This window comes from Anas acuta, chromosome 3 (assembly GCF_963932015.1).
Source record: "Anas acuta chromosome 3, bAnaAcu1.1, whole genome shotgun sequence".
NCBI lineage: Eukaryota > Metazoa > Chordata > Aves > Anseriformes > Anatidae > Anas > Anas acuta.
In genome coordinates, this window is record NC_088981.1 from 69,183,246 (window position 1) to 69,204,637 (window position 21,392).

Genomic DNA, 21,392 nt, shown 5'->3' on the forward strand with positions numbered 1-21,392 from the left:
GAAGTATAAAGAATGTCTACCTTGAATAATTCTAAATGCAACCAGTAACAACTAGGCTATTCTTAAGGAAAAGTTACTAGATTTTGAAAATATTTCAATGATTAATTTTCACACTTGTGACTTTTATATGGAATAAGTCATCATTCTAAAGCATGTTTTGCACAAGAATTGCTTTCTAGAATTTACGTGAATTATCTATTGCAGAACTGCTGCTAGCATCTGTTCATGTACACCATAATGAGACCAGACTTAATCTAGTTCAGTATCTTTTCTGTAGCAGTCATCAAAAGTGAACGTTTAAGAAAAGAGTGTAAAAATTCATACAAGTGGAGGTCCCCAAGACTTTTTTCTTGTTCAGGAGCAAATAAAAGTGTGTACATTCAAAAACAGCAATGAACCAAAAAGAACACCGAAGCTTTGCTGAGGTTTTTGGAAAGGTCATGACAAACTGGTATCCACTGTTTTCCTCCCTCTCCCTATGTTTATCTAGAACCCACATGCTAAATTAGCCAAATGAGCTGAAGTAGTCCATAAGTTAACTTGAACTAGTTCTAGATACATCACCCTGCCCCTTTTCCTAAGCATTCATCTATGCACAAAGGTATCAAGCCTGATTCACAAAGCTTATAGCAGTCTTTGGTATAATATCATTGATTTCCATGAAATGAACTAAACAAATTCATAAGTAGGTACAGGATAGTGAAATCATCCACAGTTTGGCTTAACCAACTTTGACAGTAACTCTCTATGAAACTAAGCAGAGAAAGACCACATGTATTGTGTTTTATATAGTAACACCATGTGCAGAAGAAAGTGAAAGTATGCATTTTGTTATTCACCAAGGTATTCCACAAGCAACCCATATTGTTTTTAGGTTTATAATATGAATCCATGTTACATTAGAAAGAATAATGGAAAAGCACAGATTTTCAAGGTGAATGTGATTGCTGTTGTTTGCCACTTCTTGGAGAATTTCATTGTATAGTAGGAAACCAATCATCTTTTATGCATGCTAAAGAATATATCAGAGAGAAATATAGAATTTATTTATTATAATGTATCTCAGCTTTTACTCTAAACGTGTGCACATTTTACTGTCTCCCCTCTCAGAGTCTGTTTTGCCCGCCACGATAATTGTTGAGCAATCTCCCTATCCTCATCTCAACCCTTGAGCCCTTTGCATTGTATTTTCTCCCCCTTCCCCTTTGAGGAGGGGTAGTGGGAGAGTGGCTGCCCACCCGAGTAAAACCCTCCCCATGCCTCCTGGCCTTTCTCTCCCTTGGTATCTGCTGATCTGCTGCTTTCTGGGCTTGGTTTGCATGCTGCTGGTAGGGAAAGGGTGTCTAACATGACAGAAAGCAACATCTGAAGGGCAGGCAGGGAAAGAAAATGGCTGAGATGAACAACAGCAAAGATTGTACTTGCTTGAAGGCTTGAAGCAACTCCTGGTGGCCCTACAGGCCTTGTTATAAGCTAGTTCTGTCTTCCTGGACAGTGGAATTACTCTATAGCTTTTTATTAACCACACAGATACTTAATCCTGTATTGTTTGTTTCTGATAACATTGGAAGCCTGTAAAATGTGATGTGTGCAGTATTTTAGGTTAGAATGGAGCAGCAATTGTACTCCGCTTAACATTCTTACTGTCAAACAAACAAACCAGACAATGCCAGAAACGCAGTTTGCCCTAAAACACAAAGTGCAGTCATTAGACATTGTAGCTGCTCATTTCTAAAAGCCACAAATATTCAAGAACCAAAACAGATAAATCTTAATGTGAAAATATTTTACTTTTCCTCTGGTAAAAGTGCTTGAGGAGGGTAGCAAACATAGTGGAAAAATGCTGCAAATCAAACAGACAGCCTATTCAGCCTGTTTTGTCCTTTCCACGTATTGGATCAATACTTGCTCTGGAAAAGAGAACATTTGGAAGATGTGCTTCAGACCACTGCTTGGGGGCCTAGAGTGTGTGCAATGCTTGGTGCAACTGTGCTAGCAGAGAGGATTGTAGCTGGTTTGCATAGTAGTGCATGGGAAGAAGAGAGACCTGCTTAGCTTTCCCCCTTCTCCAATAAATCCTCCTTTACTGTAACTTGATAACATCACTGAATATTGAACCAGGCATCTAAAATCCCATTGTTTAACCTTGAATGAGCATGATGCTGCATACTCCAAATGTATCGGTACTGTATACTCCAAGGTGTAAGCTGTGTTTTAATGGTGAACTGAATGAATTGCTGTTTATATGCACTGTTATTGTTTTTGTTTTTAAGAAAATAACTTTTTGGTTTTATCCAGAATCTAAAATACACAATCCATTTACTGAGATAAAAGTGTCTCAGTATAACCCAGTCTTCAGAAATAATTGCCTTAGGACAGGAAATGAAAGTTGTATTTGTTCCACTTAAGGCTTCTCATTCAAAGTTGGCTTTAATTACATGCACATAGAATAAAATACTTTAGAAAGTATCTCTAAAACAATGTTGTTTAAGACAAAGAAATAAAAGTCCCCGTGGCAAGTTTCATTCACAGGAAGCTTCCGTGCTGTAAACAATGCATTTTGATGAGTAATGCATTAGGTAAACCTGCTTAACACTTTAAAGGAATAAAAACCAGTATTGTTTTATTTAGTGAAGAAAGCCTTTCTTTTTTTTTTTTTTTTTTTTTTGGTCTACAAGGAAATTTTCATTTATTTTGAAATTTACATTTATTTATTTATTTATATATTTTTTCATTGAAAGTCAGGAGAAAGCCACTTGCAGGGCTAAAAAGACCCACAACACAAAATCAAACAAAACCAGAAGCAACCAAAATCGAAGTCTTTTAATTATTTTGCAACATACATATTTTTTTTGGTGAAGTACATGTCAAATGAAAAATAGTAGTAATTTCCTTCAAATTTCTGTTCAAAAGAAGAGTGGAATATTAACTTGTTAATTCTGAAAATCTACAAATGATGGAAAAGGGCTCTTTATTCGTGGAATACACTTCTGTTTTAGAAGTGAGGAAGTGAGCCTATTAGTGTCTGTGCTGCAACATGTACACCCTGCAAGTCTAACTGCATTCACAGGAGGGATTTCAATGCCTAAGCTTGTGCAATGTATTGGCAAAATCTGCAAAAACTGAAACAATTCAAATGGCTTGGGTTTTGCTGAGGGAAGGGTGAATTCATAGTATCATGTCATGTGTTTTCATTTATTCCAGTGAGTAATATATGTGTTTCAGGGCTAACCCATACAAGAAACAACTGATGCAAAGTGTGATGAAAACAGAACATAACAGAAAAAAATATTTGCTATTTTATAACCCAGAGGACAGTCTAGCCTTTTTGCTGTTGGAAAAACAGAGAGAGAGAGAGAGAGGGAGAGAGGGAGAGAGTGAATATTTAAAGTTGTAAGGAGTGCAATCTTATACTGAATCAGCAAGTAAAAAAAGGCTAAGTAATCCCTAGGGGCAGGGACTTCTTTTCATTATAGCCATGTAAAGTGCCTACTACAGCAGGGTCCCTCCTTTCCATCTGGAAATCAGGGTGCTTCTGTGATAAAATTAGTAAAATCACCACCAACACCAAAACAGAAAAAGCCCACACAATTTACTATGTAAATTCTGGTCTTCATTACATTGTGGATTAGAGGAGAAAGCCTAGGAACAAAACAGGAGAAATACGTTTGAGGGATTAGAGCTGTGGGGTAAGAACCTCTGCTGCTGCTGTTTTTATTGATGATCTGGATGAGGGGATTGAGTGCACCCTCAGTAAGTTCGCAGATGACACCAGGTTAAGTGCGTGTGTCGATCTGCTCGAGGGTAGGAAGGCTCTGCAGGAGGATCTGGATAGGCTGGAACGATGGGCTGAGGTCAACTGCATGAAGTTCAACAAGGCCAAGTGTCGGGTCCTGCACCTGGGGCGCAATAACCCCAAGCAGAGCTACAGGCTGGGAGAGGAATGATTGGAAAGCTGCCAGGCAGAGAAGGACCTGGGAGCGATGGTTGATGGTCGGCTGAATATGAGCCAGCAGTGTGCTCAGGTGGCCAAGAAGGCTAATGGCATCCTGGCTTGTATAAGAAGCATTGTGGCCAGCAGGTCTAGGGAAGTGACCGTCCCCCTGTACTCAGCTCTGGTGAGGCCACACCTCGAGTACTGTGTTCAGTTTTGGGCCCCTCGCTACAAGAAGGACATCGAGGTGCTTGAGAGAGTCCAGAGAAGGGTGACGAAGCTGGTGAGGGGCCTGGAGAACAAGTCCTACGAGGAACGGCTGAGGGAGCTGGGTTTGTTCAGCCTGGAGAAGAGGAGGCTCAGGGGCGACCTTATCGCTCTTTACAAGTACATTAAAGGAGGCTGTAGCGAGGTGGGGGTTGGTCTGTTCTCCCACATGCCTGGTGACAGGATGAGGGGAATGGGCTAAAGTTGCACCAGGAGTATTTTAGGTTGGATATTAGGAAGAACTTCTTTACTGAAATGGTTGTGAGGCATTGGAACAGGCTGCCCAGAGAAGTGGTGGAGTCACCATCCCTGGATGTCTTTAAAAGACGTTTAGATGTTGAACTTAGTGATATGGATTAGTGGAAGACTGGTTAGTGTTAGGTCAGAGGTTGGACTCGATGATGTTGAGGTCTCTTCCAACCTATACAATTCTGTGATTCTGTGATTCCACTGCTTCAGCTAAGTAGAACACTCTTAGTAGAGGGTTACCATTGGAGTCGCTCTTGCTATTTGAATATATTACACAAGACAACCACATGTAGAATTATGTGTGTGAATGAAAGATTTCTTTATAGTTTGAAAATTTGGTTGAACAGATAAAAACTAAGGAAAATAACATTTTTGTTCTGCAGTATGTTTAAACAAATACCTTGTGTGAACACCATTACTGTGAGGGAAGGGAAGGGAAGGGAAGGGAAGGGAAGGGAAGGGAAGGGAAGGGAAGGGAAGGGAAGGGAAGGGAAGGGAAGGGAAGGGAAGGGAAGGGAAGGGAAGGGAAGGGAAGGGAAGGGAAGGGAAGGGAAGGGAAGGGAAGGGAAGGGAAGGGAAGGGAAGGGAAGGGAAGGTGGAAGGAAGGAAGGAAGGAAAGGGAAGGGAAGGGAAGGGAAGGGAAGGGAAGGAAGGAAGGAAGGAAGGAAGGAAGGAAGGAAGGAAGGAAGGAAGGAAGGAAGGAAGGAAGGAAGGAAGGAAGGAAGGAAGGAAGGAAGGAAGGAAGGAAGGAAGGAAGGAAGGAAGGAAGGAAGGAAGGAAGGGAGGGAGGGAGAGAAAGAAAGAGAGAGAAAGAAAGAGAGAGAACGGGAAAGGGAAAGTCCCAGAGTTGACATACCTGGAAGTTTGTCCTGTGTGAAGCATGCATGATCGGGATTCTTCTGGAACAAGTACTGTGTTCTGAACATTTAAACTGTAGTAGCACAGAGAATCAGGTTTTCTTATGTGTTTTTCCTGTATATAAAGAACTCTTAGATACAGTGTGATAGGACAGGGGAACTTTCTTTTGTGGAAAGGTATGATCATCAGAATTTCTATCTAGAAATCCTGTGATTCTGTGATTCTGTGATTCTATCTTAGTTTCTTCAATATCCATCTGTAGATACTGTGCAATGTGTGTAACCTACAAGGCAGAAGTATAAATTCCTCTAGGTAGAGCAAGTATTGTCTTACCCATAATTTTTCCCTGCCTGAGATTTGGAACCAACAGACTCTATGGTGGTAATGAGAATTAATCATAATCCTAATTATTTTGGACACTGCAAGCTGAAGCACTTAAAAGTCTGGGTAGAAACAGGAGGCTGATAATAGAAATGCTAACTGACATAATGGATCTTTTCAGACATGAATATCAGTGTACCCTTTAATGTGAGTCCTTTGAAATTCTTTACTGTAAAGTGGATCGGCACCTTTTCCTACGAGAAAATCCCTGCTCCCTTAAATGGTAGTCTCAGCAATACCAGAACTAAAAATTCTGCTAACTGTGTCCTGAATAACATATTTCTATGGACTAGATAACGGGCCCCTCACTTACTTTGTATACATTTTAATTTCTGTCAGACCAATTGGTGAATTACACCAATACCACAGGGCTTCTCTTTATTTCTTTTCCTAATCTTACCTTGGAGAACTTCTTGTCAGATTTTATATGGATATGTATATGTGTTTGTATATATGAAGAATAATATACATTTCTTATTCTTATTTTCCCTTTCTTATATTATGCTCTTTTTTCCTTTTCTGTTTCTACTGTTTTTACTAATTGGAAACAAAGAATATAAAATTCTGAATCTCTAACATCAATGGTTGTTGCTCATGAATATCCAATATCAGATTTGGATACATGACAAATACGCTTTACAGATAGAGTAAGCATTCTTTGGTAAGCAGATTGTATCTTCTAGATTATGTTAAATGAGTTGGCAAGCATACTGAAACAATCATCTCCCAGAAAGTTTTATCTCCCTCTCAAGTAATTAGAAATGGAGCTACTAACTTTCTGTGATTTTACTGAGGATTTGTTTCAATACACCAGATGTAAACAGCATCACATAGATTCTCGTGTCTTCAGAAGGCAGTAGTAGACTTGTGCTCAGAGAAGCAAGATCTATGCTTATGGTGATCCTCAGAGTGAGTCTATTTTCATTAGCCTATGATGCTGATGAGGTAATTACTCTAGACCTGCTTCCCCTGAGATCTTATGCACTGCCACTGAAAAGCTGACAGAAGCTTTGTCATAGACCTAAATAAATAAATAAATAAATAAATAAATAATAATAATAATAATAAAAAGACAAAGAAAGGAAGGGATAGCGGAAGAGAGAAACACAAATAGAAAGGGAGAGAAAGAGAGAATAAATTAATGAAATTAATCTTATTTATTTATTTATTTATTTATTTATTTTTTAAGGACTTGATCTATAAAGTAGAGTTTATAGCCATGAAATACAAGTGTAAGAGCTTTCTGTACGGCACTCAGGAGGTGTTATACAACCCTTAGGAAGCTGTTTGATAACCAGTATGCAGAAGGGTGAACCTCATAAGGGCCCTTCAAGAAAGTGAAAGTGCACAGGGAGGAGAGGCCAGAAGTAGGCAGGTATTGGGGAACCTGAAATATTATAAACTGATGGCATGAGTCAAGTTGAGGTGTCAGAAGCATAAATGGCAACAAGGAAGGGTAAAGGGATCATGATTTTAGATTCAGCCCCTTCAATTCTACATGTATGGCATTAAGAACTTACGGCTATTCCTCAGTTTGTCCTTTATTTAATTGAAAGTCCATAGATGCAGAAAATTCAGTTTTGCTTAAATGAGTATAGACAAATATAGACAAATACTTTGTCTGTAATAAGCCCTGACACTCACTCAGGAATACTTGCATTATGCTGAGTGTGAGGTGAGTCACCATGAGAAGCCTGAAAACTAGATATTAATCAGCAAGGTCTACAAGCCCTAATTACTAGATACCTGTGAAGCTGATACTGCATGAATGATGAAGGAGATATACATCTTTCTCATTTATTCCTGCAAACACAACTAGGTGTGGCTAGGGAACAGGCAAACTCATTTACTTATATTAGAAAGCTAGTATTGCGGTACTCAAGCTTCTTCACCCCACAGGAAAAGATTTTATTAGCTTGGAGCCATGTCATAATGTATTAGATGAAGACATACTTTGAAATGGGTTCATTGAGCAAGGAGTGTGTGTTCAGAAATGAACTCTTCAGCAGTAACATTAAGGTTTCTCGGCAGCATGTTGCACAATGACTGTTTCTCCCCATGGAAATCAATATAGTACACTAACCTGCTCTGGCTTCTTTTGACTCTTCCTTTTTATGATACTGTCAAAGAGGAATAATTTAGCATCCTTTGTTGTCTGAATGTCTAAACTAATTACAGACAGGCACTAAAGCTGTATTTGCTGACTGGGCTTCTGCTGATTCAGCTTTTTTAGTGTTTAATGACCTTCTTTAACAGCTAGAGTACTAAAAGATGGTTTTGCATACAGAGTGTATCTGAGGTGGTTACAGAACTGGTATTTATTCTGTGGATTCTATACTGCTTATACATGCTTCACAAACCAAAGGAAAAAAATCAGTCTTATCAACAGATTTATCCCCAAGGATATCCTCTGCAGTTTATATAACACAATTTTTTTTTTCAAGAGCCATATTCTGTCTAGGGGCATTGTCACAGCTGCTACAGAAAACAGAAGGTTAATTCAAAATTTTAGAAATTAAGATTGAATTTTGAAACACTCCAAGTATGTGTCTTTTTTAAGAGCTTTGTGAGGTTGTGCTGCAGAGGATAAAAAAGATTACAAACTCTGGTGCTTTTGCTCTGGTGCTTCTGGTGCTACCAGGCACATCCAGCACCGTCACAGAATCATGGAATGGTTGAGGTTGGAAGGGATCTTCAGAGATCATCCAGTCCAACACCCCTGATCAAGAAGGGTCATCCGAATGCTACAAATAGCTGAGGGGACAATGTAAAGAGGATGGGGACAAAGTCTTCTTAGTTGTGGCTAGTTATAGTACAAGGGGTAATGGGTATAAATTGAACCACTGGAGGTTTCATCATTATACGAGGAAGAACTTTACAGTTCTGGTGACAGAGCACTGGCACAGGCTGCACAGAGAGGTTGTGGAGTCTCCTTCTTTAGAGATATTCAAGACCTGTCTGGATGTGATCCTGTGTAACATGCTCTAGGTGACCCTGCTTGAGCTGGAGGGTTGGACTAGGGGATCTCTGGAGGTCCCTTCCAACCTCAACCATTCTATGATTCTGTGATTTTGTAATTCACCCATATAGAACAGATGTGTCTGGATTGCTATTGGCAAAGGTAATGAACAAAAACATAAAGGTAGAGGAGAGCCCAAACTATACCTGTCCTATTATGCAAACCAAAGAACATCAAAAGTGGGAATACTAATTTGTGCATTTCCCTCCAGAGAGCGATTCTGAAGAAGATTCCATTTCCAACATTCTCCCTCAATTGGTTGGATGCACTGAAGACTTTCATAGCTTTTGCGCATATAGTGGTGGAGCTAACTCTTGTTACATTTCCTTTTTCCTCATTTTTAAAATGTCATTTGTAAAGACATTTGGACGACTCTGTAGATAATATTTTTAAATCTCTGTAAGGTGCTGAATAGAAAATTCCTTAGATGTTAAATTAAGGATATACTTTGAGAAGTGTCTAACAAAAGAAAAAGAGAGAAAGGTTTAAGGAAAACAGTACTAGTAACCTCATTGTGCTTCTGAAAATGGATGTATTTTATTCACAGAGCGGTCTTTTAGGAATCCCAGTCCTTCCTTCCTTCCTTCCTTCCTTCCTTCCTTCCTTCCTTCCTTCCTTCCTTCCTTCCTTCCTTCCTTCCTTCCTTCCTTCCTTCCTCCCTCCCTCCCTCCCTCCCTCCCTCCCTCCCTCTTCCTCTTCCTCTTCCTCTTCCTCTTCCTCTTCCTCTTCCTCTTCCTCTTCCTCTTCCTCTTCCTCTTCCTCTTCCTCTTCCTCTTCCTCTTCCTCTTCCTCTTCCTCTTCCTCTTCCTCTTCCTCTTTTCCTCTCTCCCTTCCTCCATTCCTTCCTCCTTCCTTTCCTCCCTTTTCCTTCCACTCTTAGGTAGACCAAGAACAAAGCAGATCAAGAAGACTTGCCTCCCCACTTGGGGCTGGGAACAGGAAGAGGTCCCACATGGGGCTGAATGAGTGCCTCACATCCAAGCATGATTCCAACATCATGGAGTAGTTGGACTTTGTCTCCTCTCTCACTGAGATGGGAGAGCTGAAGCAAGGGAAGGATGTTGTAATTTGCTGCTGGCTCAGCCCACAGAAGTCTAAGTTTTCTCCCACCCAGATAAGAAGTGCTAAGAAGATGGTTTGTGCTTTTATATTTTCTTCACAGAGTCCCTTTCCTTTTTGATTCTTGGCTTCTACGACTACAAAAACAGCTCCCACACAAAGCTTGTGGCAAAGCCACAACTAGGTCCATTAAAAGTATAATGGCTTGCCAAATGCATGCATTTTTTTTTTATTTTAACCATAGTTGTCTGAGTTTCTTAAAGAGATTCTTAAATTGGCAGGATTCCAGCTTTTGAGATGTATATATTTTATTAGAAAATATATGAGGAGTTTAAAACAGATTTTGCAATGAAAATATGCAAGCCACTATAATTGCAGTGATACTAGCTGGTGTCACTGTATTGTCATGCATGCTTATTTTTATATGACAGCCACAATGTGACATAATTTACAGGAAGTGAAAGATTTGTAGTGTACAAAAAAGAAATTAAATACACACTGCTTTGTGAAAACAAATCACAAACTATTATTCTCTGCTTAATCTATTCTGTACTTTTTTTAGTTCATTTAATTTCTGAGAACTGTCATCAATCTCAAGATTTTGTATCCTGAAAAGGACAAGTGTAGTTTGAGAAACCAAATGAAACACTCATAACACATTTGAATTTTCTTACAAGATTCTAAGTGTTGGCATTGAAGGGATTTTTTCTAGTGTGAAGGGTTACTGAAGGGGTGTAATTGTGGCTCTAATCTTATGTGATTTCTGGAGAAGATGACTTGCTCAGTCATTTACACTTCTACAATTTTATTATTGTTATTATATGAGAAGTACTACTTAAAATCATCTGCTTCATTAGCATCATGGATCATCAGATGAAGTAACAATCCACTCTACTGTAACAGCCTGAAGACTTCCTCTGGATACATTTCATTTTTAAGTAATGTCATCCCCAGAATTGTGACTGAGTATGAACACTTAGTAAGAAATACAACTCTGGGTGGCTCTACAGAGTGAAATAATTGCAATTTAGTCCATTCTTTTCTCTGAGATTCTATATATAAATTGCTATTTCAGAAACAGCCACAAAAAGCCTTATAACAATAGAAATGCCCACTATCTCTAATACTACTTCTTATATCAATATGGAACATGAAGTACAGATGTTAGACATTCAGTATGCTAACAAGTCAATCACTTGTTTTGAGCAAAGATCAGAGAATGTGTACAGGTCTGTGGGTTGTTAATCTTCCCTCTAGTCTCTTTTAAAAGCATTTTTTTTCTTCTGTTCTCTCCTGCTTCCTTTTTCCCCTTCCCTATAGCCCATGTTTTATTTTATTTTATTTTATTTTATTTTATTTTATTTTATTTTATTTTATTTTATTTTATTTTATTTTATTTTATTTTATTTTATTATTTTATTTTATTTTATTTTATTTTATTTTATTTTATTTTATTTTATTTTATTTTATTTTATTTTATTTTATTTTATTTTATTTTATTCAAATAAATGTTCATATTTCCTCCTTCAGGAGAAGCCTTAGAATGTTTTGTGGAATAAGGCCTAAATTCCATAATGAGCAGGGTTAGGCCTACTCCATGCTGAGGATTTTCTAGTGGCCAAGTCTCTGTGCAATGATGGATTTAATTCTCAGATGTACGCAAGTCTGGGGAAACAAGTCACTTTGCTTGGCTGTTGTTTGCATTATCATGTGTTAGTTATTGTAGAGACCAGCTAGAGTATTTGTGTTTCTTTGTGCAACTCTGCACTCAGTTCATCATCTGTCAAGGGGCAGCTATTACCTCATTGTAGCTATGTGAACAAGGTGGTATTAGTTGCATATGTACCACAACAAGAAAGGCAAGATGAAAACATACAAGGATTAGCATAGAGGATAATGAAGACAATAAATAAATTCTTAAAAATAATCTAGTCTAAATAATAATCTAATAATAATCTAAAACTCCTAAATCAATAATAATAATAATAAGAAGAAGACAAATAATAATTTTTTTCTTCTCATACCTAATCATTAGTGCACTGAATCCAGGATAAATAAAGCCCAATATTTTCTCAAATAAATAAATAATAAATAATAAGAAATACTTCATTGCAGTGAAAAAGACTTCTTGATTTGTTTCATGATCTTGGACGTCAGCCATTTACATTCTTCTTGCTGATTTTTTAGGGTTTTCCTATTTCTCACAATTGTACATAATGTCTCTGTAAAAAATAATGGAATATCCAAAGGGAAAAAAAATTTGTTTGCTCTTTATGCGTAAGCCTAAATATAGATATTTGTGGAAGTAAAAGAAGAATGCTTGTGACAAGCTGCAAATGTTGCTTGGCAAAAAAATAATTGCCTAATTGCTACTTCTATAGTAATCTTCATGTGTTCTCTTTTTCAGATCTTCAGCCAGAATTGTAAAAATGGCTAAATATGGAACGTGTCACTATTTTATTAAATTTACTTTCTAGAAAATATAGGATTTATTTTCTAATTTATTCAACACTAGACTTAGACATTAGACAACACTGCTTAGGCAGAGTTAATGATAACTCTGCAGTACCCTTTAAAAAATCCATCCTTAGTATGTGTTCCTACCCCATCTGGAAAACATAGTGTTTTCTAAAGGATGTGGTTCTAAAGGATGTGCTTCTATACAAGCCTTGATAAAAACAGATTTTAGTTTTCTGGATGGGACTTCAGGGTCTTTATGACTGTTGATATGATTTGATATGATTGATATGATATGATATATGATACGTTCATAGAACCATAGAATCATAGAATATCCAGAGTTGGAAGGGACCCATAAGGATCATCAAGTCCTGGCACCACACAGGTGTACCCAAAAGTTTAAACCATTTGACTAAATGCCCAGTCCAACCTCTTTTTAAATTCAGACAGGCTTGGTGCAGTGACTGCACTGGGGAGCCTGTTCCAGTTTGCAACCACCATGTTATTATTATATGATATGATACAATGTGATATGTAGCCCTATAAAGCACCCATCGCATTCCTTGACAGGCTACGTCCTCTCTCGGTCAAGTCGCTCAGTTCCATGAAATGATCCTGCATCATCATGGACTGTCAGTGATTTACATTTATAGCTCACCTGGTGCAATTTGGTAAATCATAATTGATGTAACAATTGTGGATGGAGAGAGAAATAAAGCTCTGAAAATTTCATAAAACAAACAAACAAAAACATATACAAAGATGATCCTACTACTTTGGCACTGGATATCATTGAATTAATTAATTCCTGCTTATCTCCAGGAGTCATTATGCCTGTTACGACTAAAGTAGGAAACATAATACTTAAAAACATAAAATCTCAAGACACCAAGACCTCTAATTCTGTCTGAACTTAGAGGTATACAAAGTAACTCAGAATATCTATCCTGTTTAAGACGAGCTCTCATCTGTCCTACCATACCTAGTGCATTTCTAACCTGAGTGTTAGGTTAAGAAAGGACGTTTGAGAGACAGTAATATATAAATAGATGTAGCAAAAGGCCACATAAGACAAAAGTCTTTCCACGCTTTCCTTTTCCAAGTATTTTAGATGAATATTTGTCTTTCTAATTTGGTAAGGCTAGTATATCTTCTAGGTAGCTGAATCTTCAGTAGGTTGTCTGGTGGCAAAAACACTAGAGATAAAACATATTGCTATTGGACAGGAGTCAGATCCAGATAAGGGCAGACACCTTATATGTCTTCAAGTAGCTGTCTACAACAAGTGTCTAAGTTACCATTACAGACAGCTCCAATCACAGCTAATGGAAATTTGTGCTGTATTGTCAATGGAGCCTAAACAACTACTTAGCTCTCCCCAAAATTGATATTAATATTGCTGATGAGTTCTCCAATGAATGTAATGGAAGCTTTGATACCTACCTCACTTATAAACAAATGTATGCAGGCACATAAATGTAGGTCTCTTAATCAGGAGATAAATCACACCATTGCAATATAAGCTTAAAATAAAAGCAACAGATGGACACAAATAAACATGTGAACAAGCTCAAGGGAAAGAAAAAAAGTGAGAGATGAAGAAGCTTTGTTTGTGCAGTAGGTCACATGCCTAGTCTGTGAGGGTAGAGTCCATATTTGGGAATACTTTATACTCCCACAAGTATGTATTTATTTGCTGTGTTCCATAAGGTGCCCCTAGATAGCAAATAAATGTGCATAGTGTCTTTTTTTTTTTTTTTTTTTAACCATGTGAAAAAACTTCTCGTTTAATCTTCCCTTCCACAGAGAAAGAAAAGCCCTTCTAAGGAGAAAATCACTCACAATCGAATAGTCTCTAAAAAGTAGGTGATGTACTAAACTGTAGGTGAAAAGCAACAACCTTTGGAATACTATATACAGATCTTCAAGAAAGGCAGATGAGAAAAGTGGAAATATATTCATAAATATTATTCTACCCATTGATCACAGTACTGTTGAAATGTTGAATACTGTTCAAAAAGGATCAGTAGAGAGAAATACTACAGAAATTATTTTTCGAAATATGGGTGAGGCAATGATGTTTTTGTCAAGGCCAGAGAAGACTTTCAGCAGCTTGAGAGAGATCACAGAGATAAACCACTGCTGGCATCACAGTAAGGGTGCTCTTTTTTTGGTGAGCTGGCTTAGCCAGTAGAAGCAGATGTGAAACCTCCTTTGATTTCCAACAGCTGATAACCCTGTGGATAAAGTCTTTGGGAGAAAAACAAACAAGCAAAAAACATCTCCTTGTAACTACTATATGGAACTTTAGACTCTTAGACTCTTGAAATAGTCTGAAGAGTGAAAAGGCTTTCTTTAAAGAAGTTTCCTTTTCTGGCTTTTTTTTTTTTTCCTCCCTTTGTCCCTTTGTTGCTATTTTGGCCTGCAGTTACAGCTTTTAAAGCCTGAAAATCTTTCCCATAGGCAAAGAAGCTTTCTGTGTGTCTGTTTACGTACAGTTGACTTCTCTTTCACTTACAAAGTCATTCCTATATGGAAAAAAAAAATGCAGCCCATCTTAATAACAAATCAGTTACAAAGCAGAGAACCACAAAAGAAAGTAGAAAGCAAGCATAAATTTACAACGGAAGGGGAAAATTGGACTTTAAGTACATTCTCACCAGTACAAGCTGTGTACCAGGTCATCCTCTGCTTTGTGATTATGTTTGCACCTATGCAGATGCACACTTCATTTCCTTTCTTTCCGCACTATTCAGATCTGTACCTCTACCTACAGAACAGAAGTTCTGAGAGGTTCAAGATATGTGTTTGCTTAAAATGCTTACTAAAAGATCACACCTTCAAAAAATTACATGTCTATATGACATACTCTGGACTGCTAAACCTCTAGCCCAAAGTTCTCAATTCATCTGCATAACAATCTATGTAAAACTTGTGCATCCATAATTTGCTAATCTTCATCAATCATAGTAATTTCTGGTAATGAAATAGCAGTCTTTCAGTTTCCAGCCCCTTCCAAGTTTCCTAGCAAATGTGTCAATTAGATAGAGTTATTTTGATGAAGTGGATGCCTGTCATTCATATAAAAGCCACAAAACCACATTAAAAAAAAAAAAAAAAAAAAAAAAAAAAAGATGTTTATTTACTCGGATTGTGGTTCAGAAGCAAAATAATGACTTGTGGGACATACTACATGGCACAAAGCTGACTATGGACTTAATTTTGTTCGAGTTAGTTGTAAGTGTTTAACAAGCATCAGTGAAAGAGGTTTGAGTAAATGATAAGAGACACAGGAGAAAACCTAATGAAATTAATTTATACAGTTCCTTCCTCCTCCTTCCTCATCCATTTTGTTCACTTTAAAGACAATGAGTTTAGAAGGCTTTTATTTCTGTGGTTTTGAAACACATCAGCTTTGTTGCCTGAAAACAAAGACCCGAAGAGTGGTCAAAGTGGTCAAATCTTGCTGGTCAACCTGTTTGTGTGTAGGGTTCCTTCTGAGGTCACTGGTGGCCAGTATTTCATACATAATGACAGGGACACAGAACTAAAAGTATGTCATGTATTTCAGTGGACAAAGAAAGTCATCACAAGAGTGATGTTTCAGCTGTAAATTTATGTTTCAGCTGTAAATATGAAAATACAACAGAAACAAACAAGCAAGAATAACTATATTGGAGATGTTTTGTTCAAAAATCCACTCTCAAAAACTGTTCACTGTTCACTGTTCACCAAATACTTTCTATTTGCACAAACTTATGCCATTTGAATGGAACTCTTCCTTTTTGGGGGTAGAGAAGACAAAAAGGAATAAGGGACCTTGCATTTGTAAGCAAAAGAGAAATGATTTGTCTTACTGGAGGGTGTCTTGTGGTCTTCCTGTTTACTCATCAGTTCACAGGTCAGACTGCATGTTGGAGAGGAGTATCTCCCCCATGTTCATTCCATCCGTCTGCCTGTAGCAGGAGGAGGTTGAGGACAGCTGTTCTCTTCCAGACTCAGCTGTTCTGAGAGGTTTCCACTCCAGCTGCTCCTCACCATGTCTCCCCTGAGGCAACAGCCAGCCTTACACTGGCTGACTGACTGCATTAGCTGTCTCTAACCTACTCTGAGTGAAATAAACCAGGGTAACTTCAGATGTTTAAATAGTAACTAATTACTAATTTGGCCCATGAAGGGCAAATGCTAAGGCATTTTCCCACATGCTGTTCATACATTGCTGAGGAGAGACAATTTTGTCAGCATGTGGTGAAGGAGAAGCCTTATAAGAGCATTTTTCTCTGGTGTAAGAGTTTGGGGGGTATTTTTGTTTACTACATCTGAAACCAAACCAGACATTCACTGAAGCAAGAAATGCAGGTATTCTATCTTTGAGATAAATGATTTCAGAAGTCTGTTGAATGTTCTTATACTGCATCTCAAAGCCTCATTAAGACAACCCAAGCTATGGATGGTTGATGGTACTGCTACCTTGTCATACAGCTTTCACTGTCCTTAGGCAGAGACTGAATGCATATTTTGTGCATGCTCATTGAAGAGCTACAGATTAATAGTAGACTATAAGGTAATGCAAACATTAGAGAGTTAAAAAGAGAATCTTCCTTTTATACTTTGAGTATTACTTCAATCTTAATAAAGATAGAGCTTTTCTGAACTTTGTGCAATTTTTAGAAAGGCCAATTTTTGTTTGACTTTTGGAAGAAAGAGATTTCAACATATGTCAAGGATTTTTAAACAAAATTCATCAGAGAGGATAACCTTGGACCTCCATTTAATATCTTAGCATGCAGAGACCCCCTGTTTCAAATGATACCACTGTGAAACTGTATTTTGTATAATTTCCAGGAGTAAAATATAAATGTTTCTAGCAAAGCATTCTTATCATAAGTTTGTTTTCTAAGTGTGTCTATTCCTTTTTGGTGCTTGTTCCTGTCAAAGGAAACCTTTTTTGTTTTAATGGAAAAACAAAATGGATGGATTTCCTAGGTTTTTATTTCTACCACTCTGCAAACTCACAAAACCATAATGTAAGGCATTTCTGAAAGCCCCTTGTTATAATATCAGCCAAGAATACTATTTCTGTCGCTTCCTGTTTCTCGCTACACTGCAAAGGATTGTAAACATGACATTTCTCCTACTAGTTGTGCACTTTTAAATTCTGATCTCAGCAGGAGCCAGGAAAAGCACAAGAATGCAAACCTAACTACTATGTAGTAAGGGAAACTAAGATCTGGCACAAATGATCATTTCCTTGTTTTAGATTTGCATTTCTTTTCAGAATATATCTATTCAAGGCTTATAAAGCATTTTTAGCACGTGGCCTATTTCTGACATCAGTTAATAGACTAGGGTGAATCTCATCCTATTTCCTTCCACTGACGGAAGTGTGACCATCTCTGCTGTTCATGTTTACATGTTGAATGTCTCCATTTGGGCACCAAAGTCCCATTTTCTCTGCTTGCCTACATGCAGAGCTGTCAGCCTGCATATTGATTTTTCTCTTTATATATGATCAAAACAGTTTTACATCAAATGAAAGAGACACCTTTATTTTACTGCCTATAGTAGGAATTGCTATAACCTGGTTACTCGACAACCAAGGACAGCATTTAACCTCCAGCTAAACAACCTCTGTCCTATGAAAATATATATATATATATCATGTATTCATACATGCAAGTTTTCCTGTATCATAGTCACACTAAAAACTTTGCTTCTTTTCATTAGTGTTCTTTGCTGAGGAATAAAGACATTACACATTTATTGGTTTTGATTCCCTCTCCTTTTTACATTCCTTTAGTGCCAGAATCAATTCTTTGTCACGAAGGAAAGTCCCAAATGTCTGTTTGGCATGCTGTCTTCTATGCAGTGTAATCTCTAAATACTATTTCCAGTCCTCCCTCTTTTAGGTAAAGGCAGAAAAGGAAGAATAAATTGTTTGTGACCCTGATGGCACACAATGGTAAAGAATTGCCCCTTGTTGCAAAAGACATTAGGAATGTTCACGGAGCGTGTACTCATATGGGTCTAATTCTGCAGTTCCCGGAAATTAAAGAAGAAATTTCTGCAAAGCAAGGTATGTCCCTTAGGAAGGACATTCCTCTGCACAGCTTTAAGAAAAGGGTTTCTACTAGCTATGTTACCTTGTGTTTAATTGGTAGCATCTTGTAGAAGCATCTGTGTAGTAAAGGTTTTGGAAGAGAAAATTTGGGTAAAATGATCTCAAAAATCTTAATTGCTAATGAACAATGTATAAAAGCACCTGTATGTCATATTAAATATTGAAGTACTGGCCTATTAAGCAAGGACTCTGATATTCCTGGGAATATAAGAATGTCATCCAAATCTGCAGAATTGACTGTTGGCAACTTAATTACCAAACCCATTTCCATAGTAGAGTGGAAATAGCATGCCTGAATCTGTACAAGTTAATTTCTCATTGAATCTACAGTACACTAGGACAGGTGTTTCTTTTTATTTGTGTAACACAACAAAAATCCCAAGCTGGAAAAGGAATAATGACTGAAAGTTCTTGCTTGTTTATCAGTTTGTTTATGTAAAGGTAACAGGAACTCTTTTAAAAGTTTTAAGACATGCAATATAAATATTCTGCAATTTTGCCAACTTTTTTTGACAAAATTGCCAACATAATTTTACTCCTGGTTATATTACAATCACCAAAATAAGCAGAGAAAACTCTGACTGCATTTTTTAAACATGTGGGTGGAAGTCACATGTAGTTGGAATGTCTCTGCAGTCTGGGTTTCTATTCAATCAGCTGAGTTCAGCTATAATTTTTCCACTAATAAAAACTCGAATAGTTCAGATTGACTTCTGTTTTAAAGAATGCACTGAAATCTTGGCTCTGATGACATTAATGGACTGGGGAATATGCTTTATATCACCCTAAGTTTCTAGAAAATGAAAATTGCTGGAGAAACATTTCTTCTCTTACTGACTTCTAAATCTTTATTTATTTTTTGGTTAAAAGGATTTGTGTATCATAAATACGTTGATGTAATATAATCTATATAGCTTGGATATAATGTTATTGCCTGAACTTCACAGTCAATTTCAAATATTAGTGAACGTAAGACAATTAGGACATATTTGTTGAAGTGAAAGTAGTTTATTCATGGGTGATTTATAATTTTTCAGCCTTAGTGTTGCAGTACCCCATTTCTTAGAATGGCTCAGGTTTGAAGGGACCTTAAACATCCGCTTCCATGTTCCAAATCCGCTGCCATGGGCAATTGCCATTTAATACATATGCCATTTAATACATATGAGAAGGCCAGACTGTGAAGAAAAGGTCAGTTAACATTTTCTAAAAGTTAGATTTAAAGGTGTATGTGGAATTTGCTCACATGAACAGACGAAGCCTTAAAACTAGTCTCTTTGAAAAATGATGCTTTCAGCATTTCAAATTTTCTTCTGTGAACAATTTTCAGGAAATATATTTTTTAACTGAAGTTAGAAAGTGAAAGGAAGTGATCAGATTTTCAGTCATTCAGTGGTATCTGTAATTCATGCCACTGCTGACATTCAAGTGGTAGACAAATAAACTTCAACACCATGCTTCTTGGTCTTTCTTCTAATGTCCAACCAATCAGTTCACTTATGCATATAGGATGCTTGCAATATGTTCCAGTTTTTGAGGTAAATCTTTGTGTGCTCCAGTACTACAATTAGTGAAACATCTAGGACAGGAAGACATTTATATAAAGTGTTAGCTAGTGAATCATATTTCCTAAATTAAAAACAATACAACAAACAAACAAACAAACAAAAAAACACCACCAACAACAAAATGAACCTGTTTATTTTTCTCTTTCTTTTTCTATTAATCTGGAGAACTTGTCCAGTAAATGACTTAATTATATGCTGAATTGATAAATTCCATAAGATTATGTATGTGGTTAAGTGCTTTGATGGATCCAAATCTTTAATGGTTAATTTTTATTGTGGTATGTTTGTAGTAGGGCCAAATGTAGTTTAACTGTCTTATTTAATTTTGATATACAAAATGTACACATAGTAGTTGCATTAGGAATCCTATGGAAGAGTTATAGAAAGAATTTTATTATCAAAATCTATAAAATAATTCATAGTAAGTTTGCAAGTAGTGAATACAGAAGCATTTAATATTATATGCATACCATGTATACCCATGGCTTAGCATTTAATTATTCTGTAGAATGAGAGACACACAGATGAGAACCATATGAAACAGAAAAAAAATGAAAATAAAAAAATCTCTAACAGATTTTTTTCCTCTGTCTATTTGAATAGCAATCTTCCATTGAGTAGTCAAGCATTTTTCTGCTGCCTAGAGCCAGTTGCTTTTGTAAATGATAATACATTACTGTATTGATTGTTTTTCTACCTTCAGTACATCAAGATGTATCTGATATAAAATTTGTAAAAGATTAATTGCAGTCTAGCTTGGGAAAAGAATCACCATTTACAGAAAGTAATCCAAAAATAGATATGGAGTTAATCAAAGCTTGGGAGTGAAATTCAGACCTACAAACTTCAGACTTCCAAACTACAAATGTAACTGTGAGGTGAGGTAATATATTCAATCAGAATGTAGTCCCCACAGAAGCCTTAAAAATCTTTTATATCCACCAGAAGCTGATGTTCACTCAATCCTAGCCTCTTTCTCACTGTAATAATCTCATCTGGAGTTTTATTTTAATTTATTTATTTATTTATTTATTATCTTTTAATGCTGTTTCCTTTACATTGTTGGACTCCCCAGTCTTTGTTGCTTCGGAATTCTTTGTTATAAATTTGATACTTCAGAATTGGAAAGCAAATACAATTTACAACCCAGTAAACTACAGTTCTCATACTTTCCTAGCATGTGATTTTGATTTTGTAGGTACATATACATATGTGAGCACTGAGCTCACAGAACTGATAAAAAAAAAAAAAAAAAAAAGTAATGATAATCAGCAAAACTTGACTTGCACTGACATTTTTACATTTTGAGAAATTTCATCGGTGTGTCTTAGTTCAGCTTTTCAAATTCTTTAATGAAAGAGTTCAAATTTGTCAGTGAATTTCCATACAGTATACATTTAAAGAACAGAGAACACAGAAAATTAGAAAGAAATCCCAGAGCTGTTAGACATATGCACAGAGAATAACATTAGCGAA